This window comes from Amphiprion ocellaris, chromosome 18 (assembly GCF_022539595.1).
Source record: "Amphiprion ocellaris isolate individual 3 ecotype Okinawa chromosome 18, ASM2253959v1, whole genome shotgun sequence".
In the NCBI taxonomy this organism is placed as follows: domain Eukaryota; kingdom Metazoa; phylum Chordata; class Actinopteri; family Pomacentridae; genus Amphiprion; species Amphiprion ocellaris.
Window position 1 is genome coordinate 32897128 of NC_072783.1, and position 25599 is coordinate 32922726.

Here is a 25599-nt window from a genome sequence, read left to right on the forward strand (position 1 = left end):
CACAGAGAGAGCTGCCCTTTGTTATGGTTGTTTATTTAACTTAAAGGGGAATCAATGGAGCAGTTTTCTCATATCAATAAGCCCCTTTTGCTCCTCTTCCTTCCTTTCCATGTTGTAAGTTCTTGTGCTCTTTGCTCTGCAAAAAACAGGGTAAAAACATGTTATGCAACTTGACATGAAAACATAAAAAATGACATAAAATGATAACATTCAGTCACTCCTGTCTCCTCATGCTTTGTAATATCCATTGAAAATTGTTCTTTGTGCACGTTCACGTGCACTTTTCTTGCTTCTCACATCTTCCCTTTCCTAATGAAAGATGAAATTTATACTTATTGCTGTGACATTATGACATTATGAGAGAAGCCGTGGATGTGAGCATCTGTGAGGAAAGGTGAAGGTCACAGTGGAGCTGCTGTAAAGACCAAGGAAGGGCAGGAGAAATGGATGGATAATGGAAGGATTAAAATGCATCAGAGTCTTCATTTCACCACTCATGAAAGCCCATTTTATAGATTTGCATTAATGACTTTTATTCTCTTTTATGGCATTTGTTGTCGCTTTTATTAAGTTATTTGTATGAATTGGTGTTTGTTCTATTAATTTATTCAGATTGAAATTCAGTATTTTGCATTTTGTAGCTCTAATTTTGGCACTTTTGTCTTCTCTGGTCTTTTTGCTATCCTTGTTTGTGGCTTGTCTATCAAATCATTTTTTAAAATACTGCTTTTAGAAGGTGGTATTTTTTTTTTTTTAAAGTCATTATTATTAATATTGATAATGTTTTAATCCTCAAGACAGGAAAAAAAATATGGACAGAAGATGTGTGACAATGTAAAAACAAAGACAAAAGAATGAATAAATTCAAGAAAAAAGTTTTTCTTTTTCCTGTTTCCTTATTGTGTCCAGTCTGCAGTATTGTTTGTGTGTAAACTGGGCAGTCTGGTTGGCTAAATGCTTCTGTTTATGCAGATTCCCAGTTGGAGAATGATTCTTCCTTACACTTAAAAACCATTGTTTTACTTAGTTTTATTAGGTTTACTTTGCTTGGTTTCTCTGCTGTCTATATGTTCCTTTTCCTGTTGAATGTAAGTCAGTTAATTAGATTCCTGTTAGCTCTGGTTTTGGTCTGCACCAGCTCCTGATGGATATAGCCGGCTTTTGTGCGCCACTTTGCTGGCCTGCTGTCAGTGTGATTTGTGTGTCTGCTGTTTGTTGCTGGGTAGATGATGTGGAGCGAGAGTTTTTTCACTGAAAACAGCAGATGACTAAAACAGGAAAGGACTTTGTTTTCTTTTTACAGGAAAGTAGTTGTGTGACCCATTTTGTATAAGGTGTCAACAACTCTGGATTTATTGTTTAATAACTTTTTCATGTAAATTTTGCACATATCTGTAATTGTCCATAGTAGTTTAACACTAATTTTTCTGTGAAAATTTGTCATCCTTATTTAAATGCATACATGTTTAATACTGTGAAAGCAATTTTTTTTAAAAGAAGAAAAAACTGCTTCAAGGTTTGGCAAAAGCACAAAATAGTCACCACCAGTTGTTACTTTTTATTTGTTGTTTTTACTGATTTTATTTATCATCTCACACTGGTGGACTTTGAAGTTTTGTGTTTTTTATGTAGTGTATTTATTGCTTTGTGGTTGTTTTCTTTTTTTCTGTAGAGAGACAACAGATGTAAATTAGCTGCTATCTAATTCTAGTGCAGTTGTTTTTAATTGTGTACTGTCCCTGCAGAAATAAATGAAATTAACGAAAAGAAAAACAAAAAACTTTGACAGTTAATTAAAAACCAGAGTCAGATTCCTTGTAGGCTGTTCACATACTTGGCCATTTATCTTAAAATATTGACTGTAGCTGCTTTAAATCGAAGCTTAAACTCATTCCACTGCTTCAATTTGCTTCATTCTTTGTTCTTCTTGCACAGCCTGTAGGGGTTGCTTAGCAATAAAATGAAACTGTGGCTTGTAAAAATGAGAGAACAGACACTGGCAGAGATCAGAGGTGGACTGATTTCTCTGTCTCATGATTTCTGAGAACGTATAATATGTCAGCTGAGTTGCTACACCAGGAAGACGGAGACCCTTAACACGAACATGTTGGGTTGTGACTCTAAACTGCTCCTAGGAGGAACAATAAAGCATTTCTTTCACCTCTGCACATCAGAGATGACATTTAGCTGAGAGCGCTCCACTCTGGGGATGGAGAAAAGGCTAGAGATGCTGGGTGATAGATTGGGAGTAATGGCTGATTGTCAACAGCAGAAGAAGGATGTTGAGGAATTCAAGCATGACCACCTTCCAGTTTTTTGTTCATTCTACAGGGTAGTTGTTAAGATGCCTCCCTTGTTTTTGGTAAAACATCTTTGCTTCCCTAACCTCCTTTTGTTCTCCTCACTGCATTGCTGTTTGCCTTCGGGGCTTGTATTTGATTTTTGCACATTAAGGCACACTAACCCCTGCTCCCATAACCCATTTTATGGTTTATATAACCCCCTATCTGGTACTCCTTTGTTTTCAACAATAATATGATGCTAATGCTCTATAAAGTAGTTTAATGCTCCGTAATGCAGCATAACTACCTCCTAAACTCCCTTAAACTCAGCCAGGTTAACCCGCCTCTGGAATGTTCAGAGATGCAATGAGGAATATTCTGGGAGACAGCGGCTCACATTTAACCCTGTGGGAATTTTGTTTTTATTGCCCTCGTTCAAGATGTGATTGGATAATGAAAACGTGGCTGAGAGGATCTTATGCAGGAAGACCAGCTACCACCTTTTCCAGGCTTGACCCTTTTGCACTTGAGGTCGCTATGCCCCATGCATTCCCTCAGCACCGCACTAAATCACTCACTTACTTTCTACAATTTGTTTGCCAAATATCCACACGCACGCACACACACACACGCGCGCACACACACACACGCACGCACGCACGCACGCACGCACGCACGCACGCACACACACACACACACACACACACACACACGCACGCACGCACGCACGCACACGCACACACACACACACACACACACAAAGGGCATGTGAGTTTAGGGTTGCGACATGTTTAAACGTTTAACTTCTATCCTCTTCCCTCGTCACTGAACTCTCAGACAAATAAACACGTCCTTCCTGCATGGGTGTTGTGTATTTTGATTTTATGTGTACCGGGTGTGTGTCCATGCAAGTGTATCTGGCAGCTGTAAGAGCCACAAAATAACCGGTCCCATGATGGAGGAGTTCTGGCCGATATTAAGAGGATCAGAATCTGGGCCTGGACTTACGCAACAGTAGAATTATACAAACAACACAACTAATAGAAAGGCCAAAACAACACCACTCTGTGTGACGTGATCCCCCCTTGTCCTTCCTCCTTACTCCATTCCTTACTCCTGTGCAGGTTATTTGTGGTTTTGTTTCTCTTGAGGTCCGGTGTCGCTTGTAGAGCAACTCAGAACTGAGAAAAAAAAATCATCATTGGCTTTAAATCCGAAGATGTGATTTCAGGATGTTGTATGTTTGCTTGTTATTGTACATGTAAATAAATAATGTATCTAGTTAAGCAGCCAAATGAGTCTATTAAGCAACATTTAGTGAAAGTAAATGCTAACAATGAATTGTTTCCAAAGTACAAATATACATAAATGCTCCTAAATGAAATAAAGAGCATTTCTGTACACTGATATCAATGTTGAAAATCTTCCACACACAATTCTCCGAAGATCCAGAACATATAAAACCAGTCTCTACAACATGTATTAATATCATCAATATTATTGAAGAGATCTCCATAACTTAAGGGCAAAAAAATTATAGACTGAGATAATTCCATGGCAGAGTTTCTGCTTTGAAAACCTCTAGATTCTGTGTTTTATGTAAATATTAAGATATTTAAAATGGTTTTATAATGAACCAAAATGAAGCATTACAATATGGTCCACAGTGTTATTTCTAATTCCCTGCTGATTACATTATGCAGCGATTTTTTAATTATTTGTCAAGCAAAAATATTTGAAGGACTTTAGTTTGAGAGTTTACTTGTTGTTTTACATGATGTGAGATCTTCAGCTTTACGTTTTAAAGATGAATAGCTGGTTCGGTACAGTTCATTCTAACAGAGCATGAATAACTTATATATGTTGAAATATTGCAATGTTCACAGTTACATTTAAAAAGATTCCTCCAGGAACTCCTTTAGAGTTATTAGAGGTTCCCTTGGCAAGCAAACAAAGCTCCTAGAAAATTCCCAGAGTTCCTTCAGGCTGTCGCCAAGCAATTAATGGAATTATTTGTTACTGATTTGTGATTTATGGTTTTGACTCAATTCTTGATTTGCAAATTTGACCAATTTATGACATCCATTCTGCTGTAGAAAAGTTGTGCTGGAGCAACAAATCATCATTCCCCCATGTTCAAAAGAATGGATATAATTTGATAAAATACATACAAAGAGTGGAGTCTGGTCTGCTGCTAATAGACGTCAACTGAACTGCAGCCTCGGAGACACTTCACCCGTCTATCTACACACCCAGTACTCAGTTTGAACAACTTGTCAAGAAGCAGGCAGATTTTGGCTCAGAGAAAGTGGCTTGATGCCCTGAGCATTCCTCCCTCTTCACAACTTCATGCAAACCTTCTGATTTGCCCATCTGTTGACACTTCTGCTGCACAGAAACAGATGAGAGTCAGTTAAACTGGCAGGCCCCTGTTGCACAGAAGCCCCATCTTCCTACATGCAGACCTGCATAACTTAGCGACACAGTTTAAGAAGGCGTAGTCGCAGGCAAAGGCGCCATTCCTCAGCATCTTCTCTGTGTTTTTAGGGAGATAAATGTGTTGATGGGTGTTTTTTTTTCCACCCACTTTGACCATCTGAAGTCTACAAATGAAAAGGTGAGGGCAAATCCCAGGCCAGCTGGTAGGCCCGTCCAGACAGACCTTTTTCATAAGATAAAACAGTATTTAACTGCCCTCTGTGCTCTGTGGCACCTGTACCCACCCCACAGTGATGTCACAATGTGCTGACATACCTTCATATCACACCTTTACATCAAGGTGAGATATGAATCTGTGGGAGATCAGCAAAAACAAGACTTACAGTGGCACTCCCTTGTGCTTTTCTTGTCATTAAAAAGGTATTTTATTTTTACTGGGTCATTCACATTCAGATTCCAGTGCTCTCCACAATCGTGAGTGGGCAGTTTCATAAAGACTGTTGGAGTAATTGGTCTGTGCTCAAATGACCAGGGTTACCATTTATAACCTCTTTTCAGCTGAGTCACTGCTACAGGTTCATGCTGGTGCATGAATTTATTGGCATGTCTGTTAAAACATTACATATTTGCTGCTTTATACACTCATTTGGCTGTTTAAGTACACTTGCGAAAAAAAAAATTATTCAAATTGATATTGATTGATTTATTATAGGTCATTATAGGTCTGCTTGAGATACAATGAAATCTGCTGGGTCAAAACATGTACGTAGAGCAACTTGAAATATCAGTTTTGGTAATGCTGAAAGTTGTTAATTAATTTTCAATCAATTTTCTTAGTGGCATGGCCTCTTAAATTCTCATGACGGATTACAATTGACTACAGCTCCTGACTCCTTTGAGCAAATTTAAATAGGGCCCATTTGTGACATGCTACAATAAGAAAGTCTACGGAGCTCTGTACAGATCTGAAGAAGCAAATCATTGACCTGGACAAGTCAGGATAGTCACTTGGAACCAATTTAAAGCAGTTCCAGATCCCAAAGTTATCTGAGCCAACAATTGTAAGTGTAAAGTTCATGGTACAATTGAGTTACTGCCACCATGAAGAAGAAAACCCAAACCATCACCTGTTGCTGACAGACAGTTAGTCAGGAGTTTGCAAAGAATTACAAGCTGCTGGACATCAGGTTTCAGTGTCCACAGTCAAGTGTGTTCGACATCACCCTGAGCAGAGAGGCTGCCCTGCAAGAAGGAAGTTCTTCCTATAGAAGCAGCACCTCAAGCTTCAACTGAAGTTTGCCATCAATCACAGACAAAAAAAGGCCTTCTGGAGGAAAGTTCTGTGAGCAGATGAAACAAAAATTGAGTTCTTTGGCAATTGCTGTATGTATATTTTTGATCCAGCATTTTTTTTCCACATTTCCAAAGACCTATAATAAATCTTTGAAATAACCAAAAGGCATTATTGTTTTTTGTGACAAAGACAAACGTGATTCAATGATTCCATCTTAGAAAACTGAGAGTTATAGGAGTCATTGGAAATTCAGGACTGCCATGATATACATGGTCTAGGTATACAAGGTAAAGAAAGCATAATACTACTACTACTGCTACTACTACTGCTGCTACTAATTATTATTATTATTATTATTATTATTATTATTATTATTATTATTATTATTATTATTATTATTATTATTATTATTAATATTAATATTAATATCAATGTCATAACACTCAGAATAACAGCTTGGTTGTTAATTTACAGATGATGTATGTGATTTGAAAACTTTTGTTAACATTTTTTTTAAAGCACCATTAAAAAGTAGCTATTTTCCATAGAACTAAGATTTTTTTTACAGTGTACTTCTAAATGTCATTGATCTCATTTTATAAAACATCTTGTATTTTTCCAACATTAACCTCCAGTGGCATTTGCTATTTAAGATCTGATTTAAGTAAATTATGCTAATGTGTAGTTCTGCTCATTTCTAACCCAGTTAAAGAGGATTTCCATAAAGCAACTGTTGTGGTTCGCTAAAATCCAAAGTATGCAGGGCAGTGTTTGACTCCAGGGAGCTGGATTACAGGGAATAATTATTCAGGCCTTACTGGTCATGCTGGGAAGCTCCCTTTGTCTCTCCTTCTGGCATACTGGTATTAGATGTACCAGATATCAAAGACAGACATCCGGTGTGTTTCGCTCATACACCACTCCTCAGGCAATGCAACAAAAATATGAACAGCGAACCCAAACTGTACTTGGTTGTGTGTGTGTTCCTATTCATGTGGTTGCATAAGGGAGCTGGCAGAGGCAGCAGGTAGAGGCTGACACTAGTAAGCTGCTCTGGGACCTGGAATCCCTCCAGAACAACCAGTTTGACAACATACCGCCGATGATGTCGGGGTTTCTAGGGCACGACAGCTGACATAGACAGAATTATCTGATCTGTCCATATAATCTCTCTTTTCAAGTTCCAACATCAAAATTAAAATAGTCTTTATTTTGAAATAAATCATAGTTGGAGAGAATGAGCGCCGTACATTGGATTTAGAGACATAGCTGTGTGTTTGTCTGAAAGTACAAAAGCAGAAAACAAACAGCACTAATCACATTAAGGAGTGGTGTACATCAAAATGTGCCTTGGAACAGGTCTTGCAGCTCTAAAAATATGCAGTTGATCACGTTGCTGAAGGACAACGGCTGAACGATGCAACAGTGTGTCTGTGCTCAACTCAGTCAACAACACGACATGGAAGAAACCTAGTAGAAGCTGTGTTTGTGATTTTACTTTGCAGAAAACATGAGGAGATCAAGAAGAGGTGAGTCCTTCAGTAAACTCTGTGAATGAGAGGCAACAGTCTCAGTTTTTCATGCTACTATCTCCGTCTCACTATCTTTCCGTCAGAGCCGAATGCGGTGCTTGTGGGATCAAAAAGCTCCCGGAAATATCTTGTCAGAAACATCATCCTGGGAAGACAGACGTTTGATCCTTGAGATGCAACATCCCACTGTGAAAGAGGAGAGGGAGACTTATGTGGGAGGAGGGTGTTGTTGGTCAAAGCTCCCAGGTGGCTGAGAGGATATCGACTCTGCGATACACCTGAACTCTTCAAAACAGAGGCAATCCTCAGCGTCACTCTGTGTCCACCTCCGCTGCATGGTTTCATCCTGGCAATTAATACCGAACTGCCTTTCAAAGACACGTACAGGAAGGCAACAAAGGAGCACTTGGAGCATTTTTTGGGGAGAAGGTTTGGGATCACACCATAGTGGTCTTCAGCCACAGAGGCCATCCAGTCCACAAAACCATCGAAGATCACATCGATTCAGAAGGGGCGCTGCTCCAATCGCTTCTGGAGGCCTGCGGTAAAAGATATCACAGCCTCTGTGATGATGGCACCGACGACGAGGTAAAGTTCAATAAGCTGTTTGAGAAGATTGATGCAATGGTGGCAAAAAGCGGCTATTACCAAAGTGACAGTATGCTGGTGCAGAGTGTTGAGGAGGAAAGAAGTGGACAAAAAGGCAGAGGAGCTGCATCTACAGGCTCAGCAGCAAAGGCGAAAACTCAGAGGTCTCCTGACAGGTGAGCTGAGTTTGTTTGCATTCATGTGCATGCATTAAAAAGATCTTAATAATGGTATAAAAACAATAAGATGGTTATAGGATGACTCAAAAGTTTCAGCAAGCACTAGGAAATGGCAAAACTTTTAAATCTGTCGAACAGTCAGAGCAGCTTGGATTTGATGGAGGTTTTTATTTTAAGAGTCATGCCTTCATATGAGCCTATCAGAGAGTCTAGGTGTTAACATAGCTCAGGTTTTTGGGATAGCGCACTGAGAAGTGGTTCCCACACTCAATGAAGTTTTGGTTGCATTTGCAACAGTTACACCTCAAAATGCAGGACAAACAGGCCGAGAAGCAGCTTTTTCCCATGGTCCATCAGACTCCTGAATGCAAAACACCTGAAAACCTGAACGCACAGTGTCACTTTTAATGGTTCTGATGCTGCTTACGCGTAATTTCCTGACCATATTTATTCTGTTTTATTGGTTTTTATTTCATTTACCGCCCACATTGTATATTTGTTGCCTCTTTTGTATATGTTGTCATTTTTAATATTGTGTTGGTTTATATGTACATTTGATTTTATTATTTAATGCTGTTATCTTGGGCTGCACAGTGGTGTAGTGGTTAGTACTTTCACCTTGCAGCTAGAAGACCCCTGGTTCACGTCCCGGCTTTCCCGGGATCTTTCTGCATGGAGTTTGCATGTTCTCCCTGTGCATGCGTGGGTTTTCTCCGGGTACTCCGGCTTCCTCCCACAGTCCAAAAATATGCTGAGGTTAATTGATCATTCTAAATTGCCCGTAGGTGTGAATGTGAGAGTGATTGTTTGTCTCTGTATGTGGCCCTGTGACAGACTGGTGACCTGTCTAGGGTGTCCCCTGCCTTCACCTGAGTCAGCTGGGATAAACTCCAGAGACACGTTGGGGGACAAAACTATCGAGCAGCACATTGAAGGTGAAGGAAAACCTCTACGGTGGGTTACTGAGAAATGTGGAAACAGGTACCATGTCCTCAACAACACGAGCGCTGATGACGACCAGGTGATGGAGCTGCTGGAGAAGATGGAGGAGATGGTGGCAGGAAACAGCTTTTTTTTACCTCAGTGCCTACCCCGAAAGAGATGATGTAGCACCAGAGGAAGACATAAGCGACAAATTAGCTGAAAGCAAAGGCGAGTACACAGCCAGGCAGATCACAGAGCAGCTTACCATCAAGTGGGATCATGGGAAGTGGGAAAAACACCACCTCTTTAAGGGAAGCCACAGCATGGGATTACCAGCCACCAGTAAGTGTCCAGAGATGTCACCAGTATCTGAAATCATTTCTGGTTTATACAGCAGAATATTTATAGTCCACCATTTTGACTGAATGTCAAAATTCTGAGTAGGAAAATACATGTTTAATGTAAAACACACAGAAATTCCAGCTTTTATAAACAAAATAATGTCCAAACCATGTAAACTACTTTCTACTCTAAATCAGAATTAGAAATACATTATTGATTACCGATTGGAAATTGCTCCCATTTAAAGTCTTAGAAACAGTACAAAAAATATATAGCTTAACATAAATAGAAAAATATGTCCTAAAAATATAAACATGAGTAGAAAAGTATAAGCTCAGAAATTTGAATGTGAGTTGTTCGAAGAAAAAACCAGCAACAAAAATGTTGGTTTACAGTCTAATGGAGCAATATTTGTATTATTGCAAAGAGAAATAGTTATTGTAGTTATTGCACATGACGGAGTGTTAACTCAAGAAGTGAAGTGAATAAAATAATTTAACTGCTTGCATGATTCCAGAGTCTGACGAGTGTTTGACTCTGATTAATACATACATTATACAGCTCATTATACAGTGTGATCAATCCTGCAATCCACAGGGTGACGTTTTGTAGATCTTATGAGATTTCTCCTTTTATTGATCACACAAACTAAAGAATTTAGTGTTTCTAATCTCAGTATATCATTGAGTCTATTAAATGGGGTGTTGCAAATTAATACTAACATTAAAAATGATTTCCTTAATGAGCGACAACATGTGCATGTTGCATCCACAAATGATCCTAAATGTCACAGAACCGCAGACTTCTGCAGCCTGTGACTGATTTTATTTAAGACACAAGTGGCTTCTTTTTGCATGTGACTCAAAATATGCAGTCACTTAGAATAAACATTTACGAAATACCAGCTGCGGTCTAACATCCCTTTAGAAATGGGAGCAGTATAGCCAAAGGCAGATTATCTCTGAGCAGCATTGTACTAGTGTCATTTGCAGCTGATAAACCACAAAGCGATGCTGAGCAGGCAGAGGAGGCAGCTGAGAGCAGACGTTCAGCTGAACAACAAGACGCATGTATTTAAACAGGAGCAGTTAGCAGAGATTCCTGGAATGAGGAACAAGATGCAGAATAAGGTGTTGGAACAGCTCATTTTAAACCTTTACAATCAGCATCAGGCATGACATCTAGTAGTGCAGTGTCCTTTACCAATAATTCCTTCAAAAGAGCAAATCTTTTGGGTCATTACTGCCTAAAATACATTTCTCAGTTCAGTTGAGCCCTTTCTTATGAGTGAATATACAGAGACAAACTTACTGATTCAAGCCACTGATATATTCTGTGTATCTAGGAGTTTGCACAACATAGTCACCTAATTCTTCATGCAGTTATATTTACAACACAGAACACAAACAACCACTTTAAAGTTTCCTGTTCTTTTACTATTCAACACCAATAAACACAAACTTAGATGAATGTGGAGACCAATGCAGCGTAGTGTAACACTGAACAGTCGAAAAGTCATTAAAAAACAGTGTTCAACTGTGATAGTCAGCGAGGAAACTTCAAATATCAAGAATTACAAATGTGTTTGCCACAACTAAGGAAATACAGCTCCAGGAGTCGGGGATTGAATGTAGACTGTTGGGCAGCGTTTCAGTGTCTGAGTTAATGGGACAAGATCTGGTCAAAGCAAATCTTTTTTAATATATCACAAGCACAAGTCCAATAAACAAGAAACATCAGCTGTGTGCCAAACAGGGCATTCACTGGCAAGATGACTCCTTCTTCAGATTCCATTCCAGAAATCAGTAATTCTTTTACAAGAATGCCGGCAGCCAGGCTGAACTATATGGAGGGCATTAATGCAGCTAAACTATTAGTAAATGTGTGTGGAGAGCTGTGTGTGTTCTCAATCTGTAGTGAGATTTGTAAATTACTGGTGAGGTACAGAGCAGCGGAGCGGTGAATGAACAAGCCTGTGAGCCCTGAAGTTACAGATACAAATCTCTCACAGCAGAAATGCAGCAAAAGTCACGTGTTCAAAGACAGCCAGCTGTGAGGCCCGCTTGACTTGTAACTGCTGATTTGTCTGTATTTCCAGCACTTGTAGCCAAATACTTAGACCTTTATCTACTCATAAAGTTGTATGCACTGGCAAATCTGATTACATGCACAAATTTTAATACAGACTATCAGATTTTTTACACATTTGAAAACCTAATTACAGACGTGCAAATCTAGAAATTTTGATCAATAACACCCCACTAGAAGTAAAAGTGGAGAGGCTACTGCATCTCCCACATGGTCACCAACACCTTCAAGCAGCAAGTCTGCAGTTCAACCCTGACTGCATATCATTCTCCTGCTCTCTTTCCAAACATTTGCCATCTTCCTTTCTGATCCAGCTTTCCAATAAAGCTGAAAATGTCCCCAAACTGTATATTTATATACATAAACCGAGTAACAGACAAACCATTATATTCATTTTTCCCAGAAGGATGCAACCCTCTCTGTTCTGTCTGTAATAATGCCAATAAAATTTATCATATTTGTTCAGAAAAATTTTTCCAAGGAAGTCATTAAATGGAAAGTGTAGTAAGTAAATAAAGTCAGTGGTACATTCCCATAGATATGTAATCAAAAGCAGATGAAAGCCGTTGACCCTGTAGAGAGTGGTAACCACATGGGTGCAGATGCCCTGGGCAGGGAGACCCGGTTCAGTTCCTCTCTACATGTCATTATCCCACGTCTCCTGGCTCTCTACGCTGCCTTACTGCAATCCTAATAAAGGCACAAAACGCACAATACATTATCGTTTAAAGAAAAACACTGATGAAAGTGGTCCTGTATGGACGTTAAACATTGCGGCACTTTAACTCATACATTTGTCTCTCTGTCTTCATTTCAACATAAACATACTCATATCTGATGGTTCAGGAATTTAAAACAGACTTGGTGGCAGCTAGTTGGGAGCTTCATCTTCATCAACCATGCATTTTTCCTTTAAAATGTATGCGGAATGAAACGTATTACTAAAAACTAATGGAAATTATTAAATTGCTCAAGTTAAGGGTCGTTCCAGAATTGGAGGATATTTTACATCCCACCCATCAAATTTCAAATAATCCATGAACAAAATACTAAAACATGCAGTTGTTGTGTAAATGTTCTTTTCCCAAGATCAAATCTTTAAAAAAAAAAAAAAAAAAACTAGGAGAAAAGAATGTTTGAAAATATTTTTTAAAAATACAAAATAAGTCTGAATTACCCCCTAAAATGTTGTTTTCCTCTTGTCCCAGCCTCCTGATGACCAAATTGAATCTCAAATAAATCTGCTAAAATGAAATTTAAATCGCTTTTTTGTGGTTTCATTTTTTTCATTAATGTCTCTTGTAATTGTGGGAATATTTTCTTTTAAATCAACATAATACTTATAATATTTTAAATAATAATTATTATACATGGAATGTGTGTCCCACAACATGCATGCAACCCTGTTAGCATGACCTTTTCAGCTGGTAGAAGAAGAAAACAGTGAATCACATGAAACGCTGGAATTAACATTATCATCAGTGTTCCTAAAGAATGACTAGAGCAAAGCTATGTCGTCTCTTCTATTTTCCATACTTTTATAACATCAGCCTTGATTCAATGTCTCACTCTACCTAAAAGATGCAAATCACCACAAAAACACATAAAATCACTACAACAGAAGGCAAAGTTATTTTTAAGAAAACACAAAATTAATATAAAAAGATGAAAAAACACGACAGAAAGACATAAATCACCAGAAAAACATGCAAAATCATCATAAAAACACACAAAATTTTAAGGTTCTTTTATTAGTTTTTAAATGTCTTAACGGCCTTGCGCCTTCTTATTTATCTGATCTCCTTTTAACTTATCGACCCTCGCGGATCCTGAGGTCCTCTGGCAGTGGCCTTTTATCCAGACCACAAGCCAGGACAAAAACCCACGGTGAGGCAGCATTTAGCCACTATGGCCCCCGCCTGTGGAACAGCCTGCCGGAGAACCTCAGGACTACAGAGACCGTCGATATTTTTAAAAGAAGGTTAAAGACTCACCTCTTAAATCTTCATGTTCTTACCATTTTGTATTTATTTTCGTATGTTCTTTTACTTTTTTTTAACCTTTCACCTTTTTACTTATGTTATAGGTCTTTTATTCTATCTTGTAGTTTTAAATTTTTAGTCATTTAACTCCAGTCTTTCCTCAGGGGGGTCCTCCACACTGGGGTCTATATCTGGTCTCCCACTGGGGGTGCTGTCCATGGGTCCCTTCGGCCCAGCTGGTTGGGGGGGGCTCCCCACCTCGGTGTGGGAGTCCCCCTGTCTGTCGGGGTCGGGGGGTCTGGGTGCCAGCGCCCCCGGTGGTCATGGCCTGTGACTCCCCCCAGTGTGGACGACCCCAATTGGAGGCGTTTTCCACGATCGTCAGTGCCATGCCATGTCTCCCTACTGTCAGTGGTGGGAGTGTGTGTCTGTGGGTGTGTGTGTGTCTGTGTATGTATGGGTGTGTGTGTGTATGTATGTGTGTGTGTGTGTGTGGACGTGTGTACGTGTGCGTGCTCCTGCAGTTGTGTGCATATATGTATATATGGAGGGAGGGAGGGAGGGACGGGTTTTCTTGTTTTTAATGTTTTTAATGTTGTAAAGCACTTTGCGTTGCATTTTTAACTGTATGAAAAGTGCTATATAAATAAAGTTTGATTTGATTTGATTTGAAAAATGCTATGAAAGGAGGAAACATTATCACAAAAACACACAAAATCCCCATAAAAAGATGAAAAATCACAGCAAAAATACACAAAATCACTATAAAAACTGGTGAAATTACCACTAAAAGACGCAAAAACATCGCAAAAACACACAACACCACTACAACTCATATTATCAGGATGAGACTAATTCTTTGGACTGTTTTCCATCAGTCAGTTTGTCCTCTTGGTCAGCAGTAGCAGCAGCTAAATATCTAGCTTCTACTGAGAAAAAGGGTTCAAAACAACACAGAAAACATGGAATAAAAATGCTACCATTGATGTGGAAGCTGAGCCAATCAATACCTATTATTGATCAATATGGAGCAGAAAACTGGAGAAGAGAAGGCTGATTTTTCAAACATTTTGGAGCCCAGATGTCCTCCAGTTCTGGAATGAGCCTTAAAGCGTTTTCTTGAGTCTTTAACATACTGACACCGACATGCTGCAGCCTGTGCAATCAGATGGTTTTATTTTAGCTATAAAAAGATTATATATCTCAGAATACTCAAGCAGTATTCATTCTTTGTTTTCTATCTAGTGAGTGAAAGTATGACGTCCGAGAAATCTGGAAAAGCGGAAGAAGAAGAAATGGAGCAGCAACACGAAGTTGATCCGTTTCTGAGCTCTTTGGAAGCAGCTACTGTAGAAGATGCAGGAACCGACCACATGAACCTCTGGATGGGGCTGCTGGAGAGAGAGTGTAGCACACCAGCTGGAGACACTTCTACAGCGCTTCATTTGAAGGTGAGTAAGTCTGATAATGTGTAAGTAATTTCTGTCTTTTCCAGCTTTCTTCCTTCATTCCAATGTTTTCCTCCTCACTGCAGATGAGAGAGCAGCCTCTGAACCAGACAGCGACGAGCTGCTGAAATCGAGAGAAAAAGTGGCTTCGTGGCTGAAATAAGAACCTGCTCATCTGAGCAGCACTAGTTCAGGCTGTGAGACGCTATCGATCAGCAGGGAAGCAGAGCAGGAGTCGGCCTGGATAAACTGATTTATTGCACTTCATTCTGCCAGCATGATTGAGACATCCGGGGTCTTAATCAATGGGAAATATCATTTTATTGACTACAATCAAGAGGAAAATAATCAGCACTGATGAGCTTGCAGCTGATTAGGCTACACTGATTAGATTCTTCTGTCTGCTGAAACAATACTAACACCTTCTTTTTTTAATTGCAGATTATTCATGCTGTAATAATTATTATATCAATGACAAAAAAGCAAAACTTCACTTGGATGTCCTCCCGCATTACCAAAAGAGCGCAGTTTCTTTCTCAGTTCAACCAATTAAGGCTATTTCTGGATGAAAGCTTTTGATAATTCACATCCTCAGCTGGAAAAAATGTCAGTTTTGTTATTTTGTGATTTTAAACTCAAATATTTTTTTAAAAAAAAAATAAACATCAGCAAAAGATGATAATGTGCTATTAATCTGACAAAAAGAACCACTCACTCACTTCTTTACACTGTTTACTCCTTTCCTTGTGAATCTGTACAGCAGAGATGTATGCTAAGCTAGTGGAGAATGTATATGCTGAATACTAGAGGCTCCTGCCTGACCACATGCACACATTTTGTGGAGAGAAGTAGCATGAACAACACACCATTTCTGTTTAGAGAAATGGTGTGTTGTTCAGAGAAAAAGTGTGCTTTCTAAAGTCCACCTGCCTGGTGAAAGTGAGCAGCCTGTAAAAAAAAAAAAAAAAGAAGTAAATAAAGTTAACAGAAGTCCTCACCTGAGTTTCTTCCTTGCGGAGGCCATCTTGTTTAGGAAGTTAAGAAGGGGGCACACCTCTAAAGGAGGTCTTTTATTGGTTCACTGAGTAGGCGGGATTTCAAATATGATTGGGCTGGAGGTGCATCCTGATTGGTCAGTTTAAACTGAAGAGACAAGCCCCTTCTCTGTATATGTGAGTGTAATAGAAGAAAAAAGGAATAGTTTGTTCATGAAAGCAGCAGTGTTGCTCCGCTAACTGTTGAATGCAGTTTGTGAAAGTTTTCTTGTAAGTTTTTTTTTAAATTCTCTTGCTATTTCTGTTTGTTTTTCTTCCTTTTGGAGATGTGCTGTGCCCATTTGTCCTCCACATACCTCCAAAGGCGACCTACAGCTCTCCTTGGAAAACAGTTACAACTCCTTTACAAGTAGAGACATGAGATGAGATGAGATGAGATGAGATGAGATGAGATGAGATGAGATGAGATGAGATGAGATGAGATGAGATGAGATGAGATGAGATGAGCAGTGCTACAGCAGCCAAATACATCTAGGAAATGTGATACAAAATAAAACTAAACCAAAATATACATAAGGACTCGTTATAGAAGTAACTTTATTGCACATGTCAGTTGTAGTGCATAGATTCTTTCATGAACAGAAATACTGAGAGAAGTATTAATATTGTAAATAAGTAAAAAAAATACCTGTGTAGCACAAGTTTGCACTGAAGTTGTGTCCAACCCTTTCACATCAGCAGACCCCTCTGTGGACGTCCAGGTGCTATATAAGGTTTGTGTAACCCAGGTACAGTGGGACACTGCAATAGTTTTGTTGGTCATCAAGCAGAAAGCCTGCTCTTTATTCGTTTTTTTCCTTGAGATTTAGAAAATCTTAAACGGACTTTGCATTTTGAGCAATTTGAACTGTTATGCTTGTGAACTTGAAGCTTAATGAATTGTATAAATTAGATACTTGTTATTTTAATTTTCATTTTGTAATCCTTTGTTTTAATTGATTGTATTTGCTGTTTTCCTTGATTTACATCAAGTGTTTTGATTTAATACAGTTGGTTAGTTTCAGCATCCTTTCTCTTCCTTTTGTAGGAATTACAACTCGAGCTCCCCAGAGGATGCAGCCATCTCTTACACTGAGCTCCATTTTCCTCTGGTGGAATGCCTTAAGGTTTGGATCAGTTACTGCAGGCCATCCTTTGAGGATGTATTCATGTACTTGTGATAATACAGAATCTTTTGAGGTCCAGCTCTTTATCTGCTTTGCACTTATCAGTGTCTCATCTAGTATGTCCATCATTAGCACTTGCTCAGTCCTCTCCTCTTTCCTTAATTTGACAGGGACTGGCAATCTGCTCAACGCGTCTGCATTTGCGTGATGTTTGCCTGGTTTGTAGACAATGTTGTACTGGTATGCACTGAGTTTGACAGCCCACCTTTGTACTCTTGGTGATCCCATTTGAGGAATTGGCTTCTTTTCATTGAACAGATAGATCAATGGCTTGTGATCTGTGTAAATTGTGAAGTTGCGACCGTACAAATATTTGTGAAGCTTCTCAATTCCAAATATGACCGCAAGTCCTTCTTTGTCCAACTGAGAGTATCTTGTCTCAGCAGATTGCAAAGTACGAGAAACGAATCCAACCGGTCTCTCACTTCCATCTTCCATGACGTGTGACACTACTGCACCTACTCCATAAGGTGAAGCATCGCATGACAAAACTAACTCTCGGTCAGCTGAGTAGTGTACTAGAACATCTGATGTGTTTAGCAAGTCCTTGGCATTTTGGAATGCCTCTTCTTGTTCTTTATTCCATTTCCAGCGAACATCATGTCTTAACAGTTCGTGCAACAGTGCCAACCGGGTTGCCAAGTTAGGAAGGAACTTCTTGTAGTAGTTTAACAATCCCAAGAATGATTTAAGCTCTGTTATATTTGCTGGTGCTGGCACAACTTGAATTGCTCTGACTTTTTTATCCACTGGGTGTAGTCCTTGTGCGTCGACTCTGTACCCCAGGTACTCCACTTCATCCTGAAGAAATGTGCATTTGTTTCTCCTGAGACGTAATCCAGTCTCTTTCAGTCTCTTTAGCACAATGTCTAAGTTCTTGATATGATCAGATACATCCACACCACTGACCAAAATGTCATCCAAATACACTGCGACCAGGGGGATGCCACTTAAAAGACTCTCCATCGTTCTCTGAAATATGGCCGGAGCGGAGGCCACACCGAACGGTAGTCTGCTGTAGGTGAACAAACTTCTGTGCGTGTTTACTGTGAGGTATTTCTTGGAGTCGTCATCCATGAGTATTTGTTGATAAGCGTGACTCATATCTAACTTCGAAAATTGCTTACCCTTTGCAAGTGCATTGAACAAATCCTCTACTCTGGGTATTGGACACTGCTCAACTGATGACACTGTGTTTACAGTTAGTTTGTAATCACCACATAATCTGACTGTGCCCACTGGTTTCAGGATGGGTACTACTGGTGCTGCCCATTCTGAATACTTCACCGGTGTGATGATGTCCTCTTTCAGCAATCTGTCAATTTCCTCATCCACTCTTGCTCTCATGGCATAAGGAATCGACCTTGGACGGAAGAAGCGTGGAACAGCATTTTCTTTCACATGAATAGTGGCTTTGGTGCCCTTTAATGTGCCCAGCTCCTCCTTCAAAACTTCCTCATGTATGCACAGCACTTCCTGTAATTTCTCATTTGCCTCCTTCTCTGAGTACATATGGTGCACTTGACGAGCTTTGTATCTGGCTTTTATTTCTTTCCAATCAAGTTGAATGTCTTCCATCCAACCTCGGCCCAGCAAGGAAGGACCCTCTCCTTTCACGACCACGAGGGGCAGTTTGGCTCTTTGCTTTTTGTACTTCACATGGACATGAGCTGCTCCAACAACTTTCACTGGATCTCCTGTATAGGTCTCCAACTTAATCCCGACTTGTTTAATGTGGGGAGTTTTCGTGTTTTTCCACATTGTTTGAAATGTCTTTTCATTCATTACGGTGAGACTGCAGCCTGTGTCAATCTCAAAATTAACTCTCTTCCCATTCACTTTCATGCTTTCCGTGTATGGATCCACTTTTCTTAGGTGTATTTCACTCATACGCCCTAGCTTAAACTTCATACTTTGTAATGCAAAAGTATTTTCCTCTGAACTCTCAGAGTGGCTTTCTTCTGTTTGTTCTTTAACTTTATGTGAACGATAGCTTGAATGAGACTTCTCATTTTTCACAGTTCCTGATTTTGCATTTCCTTTGTTTGCCTTTATTCTGACAAGCTCTAGCAATATGGCCAACTTTACCACATGCATGACATTTTTCTTGTTTAAATTTACATTCTGCAGCATTATGTTGTCCTTTGCAACGATAACACTCTTGAACACTGCTGCTCTTGAACGCGCTCCTCTGATGCGTACCTTTGTGCAGCTTGAAGCACTTGGCTGTTGCACTTGGATTCTGGAGGTCATGTGCATTTTTATTTGCCGTTTCTGCCGCGACTGCAATGGACAAGGCTTTTTCACACGTTAGATCTGTCTCTACCAGAAGTCGTCTTTAAATCCGGTCATCATTTATTCCACATACGATCCTATCTCTCAACTTCTGCTCCAGCGTGTTGCCATAATTACAGTCCTGTGCCAGCCTGCGCAGCTCTGCTACGTATTCCATCACTGATTCATTTGGCTTACGACTGCAAGAATCAAACTTGTACCTCTGGACAATTTCACTTGGTTTGGGGTCGAAGTGGTTTTTCAGCAACGTCACAAGTTGTTGGTAAGTCTTCTCTTTTGGTTTACTTGGGCTGAGGAGGTTCTGTATTAAACTGTATGTAGATGCGCCGACCACACTGAGGAGTATAGCTCTCTGCTTATCCCCGTCAACAATCTCATTGGCCTCAAAAAACTGTTCCATTATTTCACAGTATTCTTCCCAGCTTTGACTTTTAGCATCAAACGCCGCTAGAGTGCCGATGGTCGCCATCTTCTCTTAAATTTATGGTAACTCTCCCCCCTTTTTGAAACTTTTCTCCAGCAAACCACGTCCTTACTGTGAATCTTGTTTGTCCTCGTCGCCAAAAGATGTTGCATCGTGGCCAAAATAACTTTGCACAACATCTCAAGTTTAGTTCAGTTGTTTTTATTGAAGCTCGTGCACAACCACCAAGCACATATCTTTTAGGTACCGCTTCTTCTGTGGTTCTCTCACAACAGTAACATTCAGTAGGTAACATTACGCTCGTGCGCCCTCTACTGGAGAAACCGTATAACAACAATGTAACATTGTAATAATTACTGTCCACAGTATACTTGTACATTTAACTTGGAACAAGCCTTGGTATAACATTTAAAACAATAATATTAAATCTCAGTATACCACACATCATATGTGTCACGTTTGCGACCAGGCAGACGCTGCAAACACACTGACAAATGGAAAACTAATGGTGCTTGAAACCATTTCTGATGGGGAGAAGCTGTGTGAGGAGATTCTCCGTCAACCACACCTTTGTAATTCATCATTAAAAGAGCTGCAGTTGAAACAGTCACATTCAGACTGTGGAGGCGGTTTTATTTACCCAGACACTGGGGGAAGTTCTAAATTCTCCAGAGATCTCGTGGTATGTCCACCCACTGTGCTCATATTCTAGTGGAAAGTAATTGTTGCTAAAGTTATCAATTAACACAGTGCAAGAAATACAGTATTTACCTCTGGTATGTAGTGGATTAAAACAGGCATACTTAGAAAGAAAAGCTTCTCAAATATGTACATGAGTAAATGTACTACATTTTCTTGGGAGCGTCAGTAGAAAGCAACTGGACTACTCTTCTAGGTTTTTGAAGACGTTTCACCTTCATCCCAGAAGCTCCTTCAGTTCTAATTGACTGATGGGGGTTTTAGATATTTATAGTCATTTCAGTTCACATGGCTAATGGCCCATTAATAACATTAAGAACCTAAAGGAGAAGTCCATTTGCTCTCTACTGAAGCTCAGCTGAGAATCTACACAGACATCTGTACTCCGTTTTCTGTCATCTCTAAAAAAAAATGTGTGGGTGCTTTCAGATTCTGGTATCTGACAAGAGGTCATGCTTCACTTCACTGCTTCTTCACATCTGTTTACCTTTTCTGGAGTCACAGAGAGCGAATGGAGACGTAACAAGATTAGTCGACCCTGAAGAGGTCTCTTTGCCTGTAATATTATTATAGAGAAGAACAAGATGATATAAAATTACATTTTCAAGTGTGGGGATTTTTACTTTTATCTGCAAAAGGATGCAACATATGGTATTTTAATAAAAGCAATGGAATATCTCCACCACCTGCAAAGCTGAGAATATTGAAATAATACATGTTATTCCTTACAGTTATGGACTGTCTTTGCTAGAGGCTACAACTTACATACACTTTATTTAATTATCAGAGATAAAAAAAAAAAGGACACACGTTTGCTCCTCTGGTTCGTGTTTTGACAAGACATCTACCTGTTATCTGCAGATTTGACAACGTTAGCTACAAAGACACACTGCAAGAACCAGATCAGCCTGAAGTAGAAGGAGGATCCTCGTATTGCTGTGGGGTTTTCTTTCATAACGCTAGCCAAGAATGCAAATTGATGTCTTTGTTTTCAGTCTCTCTCACTTGTAGACATGACCAGAGGAGCTAAACTGGACCCAGGATTCACCTGGAGGCAGCATAGACCTACGAACTGGAGCAGGTGAGCTTATTATTTACAGTTCACGGCTAACAGCTAATGTAACACACACTTGTGATGTTTTTTTTTAGTTGAAAAAAGTATGATTCAAAGACTAAAATGATCATTTAATTTGAAAGATCGTCCAGCCTTGTTGTAGGAAGTACAATAGAGATGGGGAAGAGCTACAGTCTGGTCATTGTGTTTCACTTTCTGTTAAGAAACTGTAAAATACATACAGGACATGAGCTCAACACACTCCTCCAGTAGGAACTCAGTGATCGATAAGGAAAAAAAATCCATATTTAAGGGATGACACACGTGTGTTACTATGGTTTCCAAATGATCAGGTGCTCATCTATTATAAACTGCTGATCTAGGAGCTTATAAAATCATTTTTTCTTGACTCGTTGTGTGAAGGACATGGATTTTATAGCAGTTCAGCTTTTGAATGCTAACACAAAATCATTCCAGTTGTTGGTATTGAATCGGCATTGCTATTGAGCTTAGAAGGCAAGCATTTTGTTCAAGCAGAACCAAAACAGGTTCAAACCTAACCTGTTTTAGGTTAGGTTTGAAAGCGTCCAAACCACTGAACCATTGGGATTTTCCTTCCAAACCACTACGTGCATGGATAGATCCAACTCAGCATTATGAAGATGAACATGTAGTCCGATAAAACTGGTGGTGCCATTTTAATCTGAAAAACAAGGTCAAACATTTATGTAGATGTGTATTATTCACTTCAAATGTAATGCATGTGAGAGAACAACAAGAAGAGGTTGTAAGCTTCACTAACAGGTAATAAGAATAAGGTGAGGAAGAAATGACAGACAGGAGAAGAGTGATGAAGAGTTGTGAATGTATTTACTGATGTCTCCGAGCTCGTCAGCAGGAGCAGCAGAGGGGATTAGGAAGACCAGGGATTACCAGCAGAATGGCAAAATGGGATCTCTGTGTTTTATCAGAATGAACATTAATCCCAATCTAAACCCTTCTACATCTCTGTATTCACAGAGACACACATTGATATTTATATATATATATTTAAGCACACAGATGCTCGCAAAATTGATTCAGCGATGGACACCAGAGAGAGACATCAGTTTGAGGACCACTTACTGTAGAGTATGTTTTGTATTTGCTGTAAATAAAAAAAAAATCCTTAAATATATCCTGTTTGTGTCTGTAGGTGGAAGCTGAATTAGTGAGGATGACTCCTGCTCCTGTCATCTCTAAGCTCCTCACACATCTTTACCTGCACATGAGGAAAATCACTCCTGTAGAATGCAGGTATGTTTGTCATTATTATAAAAAGATGTTGCCTGGTGACCTGTTAGAAACCCATTATACAGAGTCAGCCAAAATAATGTTTACACACATCAGGAAAAGAAAAACTAGCATAAATATTTCAATACCAAATTTATTCAGACATCAGGAGATTAATAAAAGTTATCTTTGGCCTCTACAATTACAAGAGGTGCTCAAAGTGGTGGCCACTGGCTTCTAGACATTTCTGTTGTGTTGTAGACGTCACTTGTTGATGCTCCATTCATGAGGGTAGCGCCATCTGTTGGGAAAACATCGTACAACAGGACACAGAGTTAACGTGATTTGATCAAACTTAGAAAGAGGAAAAAATGAAATATTTATAAAAGTTTTTCTTTTCCTGATGTGTGTAAACATTGTTTTGGCTGATTCTGACTCTGAACTTAATGAGAACAAAACTGTCATTTAATTGTTGCTCTGAAAGCTTCTTTAGTGAAAACCAGCTGGTGTTCTGCTTTGAAACAAACTGCTGTTGAGGTCTGTGTTTTTAGGTTTAACCCCACAGTTTCTGAATGAACTGATAGTTGTTGTTTTTTTCCTGATCAATGTGGACGTTATAATTGATGGTAACATTTACTGATCATATAATCAGCATGACAATATAACAGTAGAACATTCTGACCACCTGACTAATACTGTGTTGGTCCCTTTATGCTGCTAAAACTCCTCTGACCCAGTAGTTCATCAGAACCTCTGGGGATCCTGTGGATTCTGTGGATCCTGTGGGTTGCAGGGTGGGTCCTACCTAGACCAGGCTGATCCTGGACCATCCCACAGATGCTCCATCAGATGTGGATGTGGGGAGTGTGGAACCCAGGTGAACAGCTTAGCTCTGTCGTGTTCCTCGGACCACTCCTGAGCAGTTTAATTTGTCCTGCTGAGGGAGGCAGCTGGCATCAGGGACTGCTGTTGCCATGGAGACTAGGGGGTTGTTTGTCCTGCAGTGTTTAGGTGGTGGTACATGTCAAACATCCACATGAATGTCAAGGTTTCCCAGCAGAACATTGCATTAGAACAAGATGATGGATGTTGTTCACTTCAGCTGTCAGTGGTCAGAATGTTGTGGCTGATTAGTGGATCTGTCTGCCTTTACTCTGACATCCAGAGTTATACAAAAGTGTAGTATGTGTGCAGTGCAGAAGAGATTTACTTTATTGGATGCAGGTTTTTGTTTTTTTTAAAGGAAGAGCATTTTTTTATCCACCTGAATGAAGACCCAATCTTTCCCTTCAAGGATAGTTAATAATTACTACGGCTTCCATAGTGGTCCCATCAGAGAAAATCATATCCATATACAGATTTTTATTAATTCCAGGGCTGGTTCACTAAAGATTAGAATAATAACTACATCAGATAATTCTTTGTCACAGTTGGAATTTTGCAGACTGAGAGATGGTTGAGAAGGTTTCAGTTCTTGTTTTAGCAAAATATGTTATAATAGAAGATCTTTATTGTCATTGTACATGAAATTATCTGCAAACCAGCAAAGTGCATCAGTCTGAGGTATCTAAAAATAAATAGGTAAAGAAAAATGCTTCTAAAGCCAATAATAAACAGAATATTCTAAAAAGGAAAGAAAAGCTCCATTCTCACTCCTCTCAGGATAAACTGTCATTAAAATTGACTTTAAATTTAGCTTCAACACAAGATAAAAACATTTGCTTTCATTACTGATGTTGTCAAGTTTTAATAAAGTTCATGCTACTTTTATAAAATGATGAAAGTGAATAAATTGTATTTGTGTGATCTGTGTTTGATTTCTGTCTTTTCTCCTGTCATCCAGATGTTCAGAGGCAGATGATGCCACATCTGGTCCAGCTGATGGAAGGTCTTGAAGTTCTCTGACTGGCCTGGACTGAAGATGGTCGTCTCACTGGATTTAAGGTTCAGATGCTGTTATTTGTTTAGTCCAGACTAAATGACAAAAATCCACAACTGTAATTAGTTTTTTTCCCTGTTAAAAGGGTGTTTTCCTGCCACTGTCACCTTAGGGCTGCTCTGGGGTTCAGGCATATGGGTTCTGTAAAGCGTCTCGAGACAATTTTACTGTAATTGGTGCTGTATAAATAAAATTAAATTGAAAAATTTGAATTGAATTAATTTTATTTCAGGACTCGGTTATTAAATGTCAAAACAATCCATGTGACTCTAAAAACTCAACAGCTTTACAAACTCTAAGATTAAACTCTCCACAAGGATCCAAAATAAGTTGGACTTCTACATGAGAGCTTTAATTATTCTTCTACTTCCTGAAAAGTTTGGTCAGTAAAAAAGAAAAAAACTAATGTTTTCAGCTGAACTAAAGACAGACTTTGTGATTTTTCTGCTCACATGTTGTGTTGTTGTAAACTTCCTCTTTTTAATAAATATCCTCCTAACCCCCTGGAAACCAGCGTTTGTCTGTTTTTGTGTTGCTCCTCTGCGACCCTAGACAGCCAGGTCCTAATGTTTTTGAGCAACACACCATACTATGACG

General features: G+C 39.4%; 1 pseudogene; it reads left to right on the plus strand.

Moving 5' to 3' along the window:
• The first annotated feature begins 7525 nt into the window (after nucleotides 1-7525).
• LOC111570291 (GTPase IMAP family member 9-like) lies at nucleotides 7526-15743 on the plus strand (annotated as a pseudogene).
• The last annotated feature ends 9856 nt before the right edge of the window (nucleotides 15744-25599 follow it).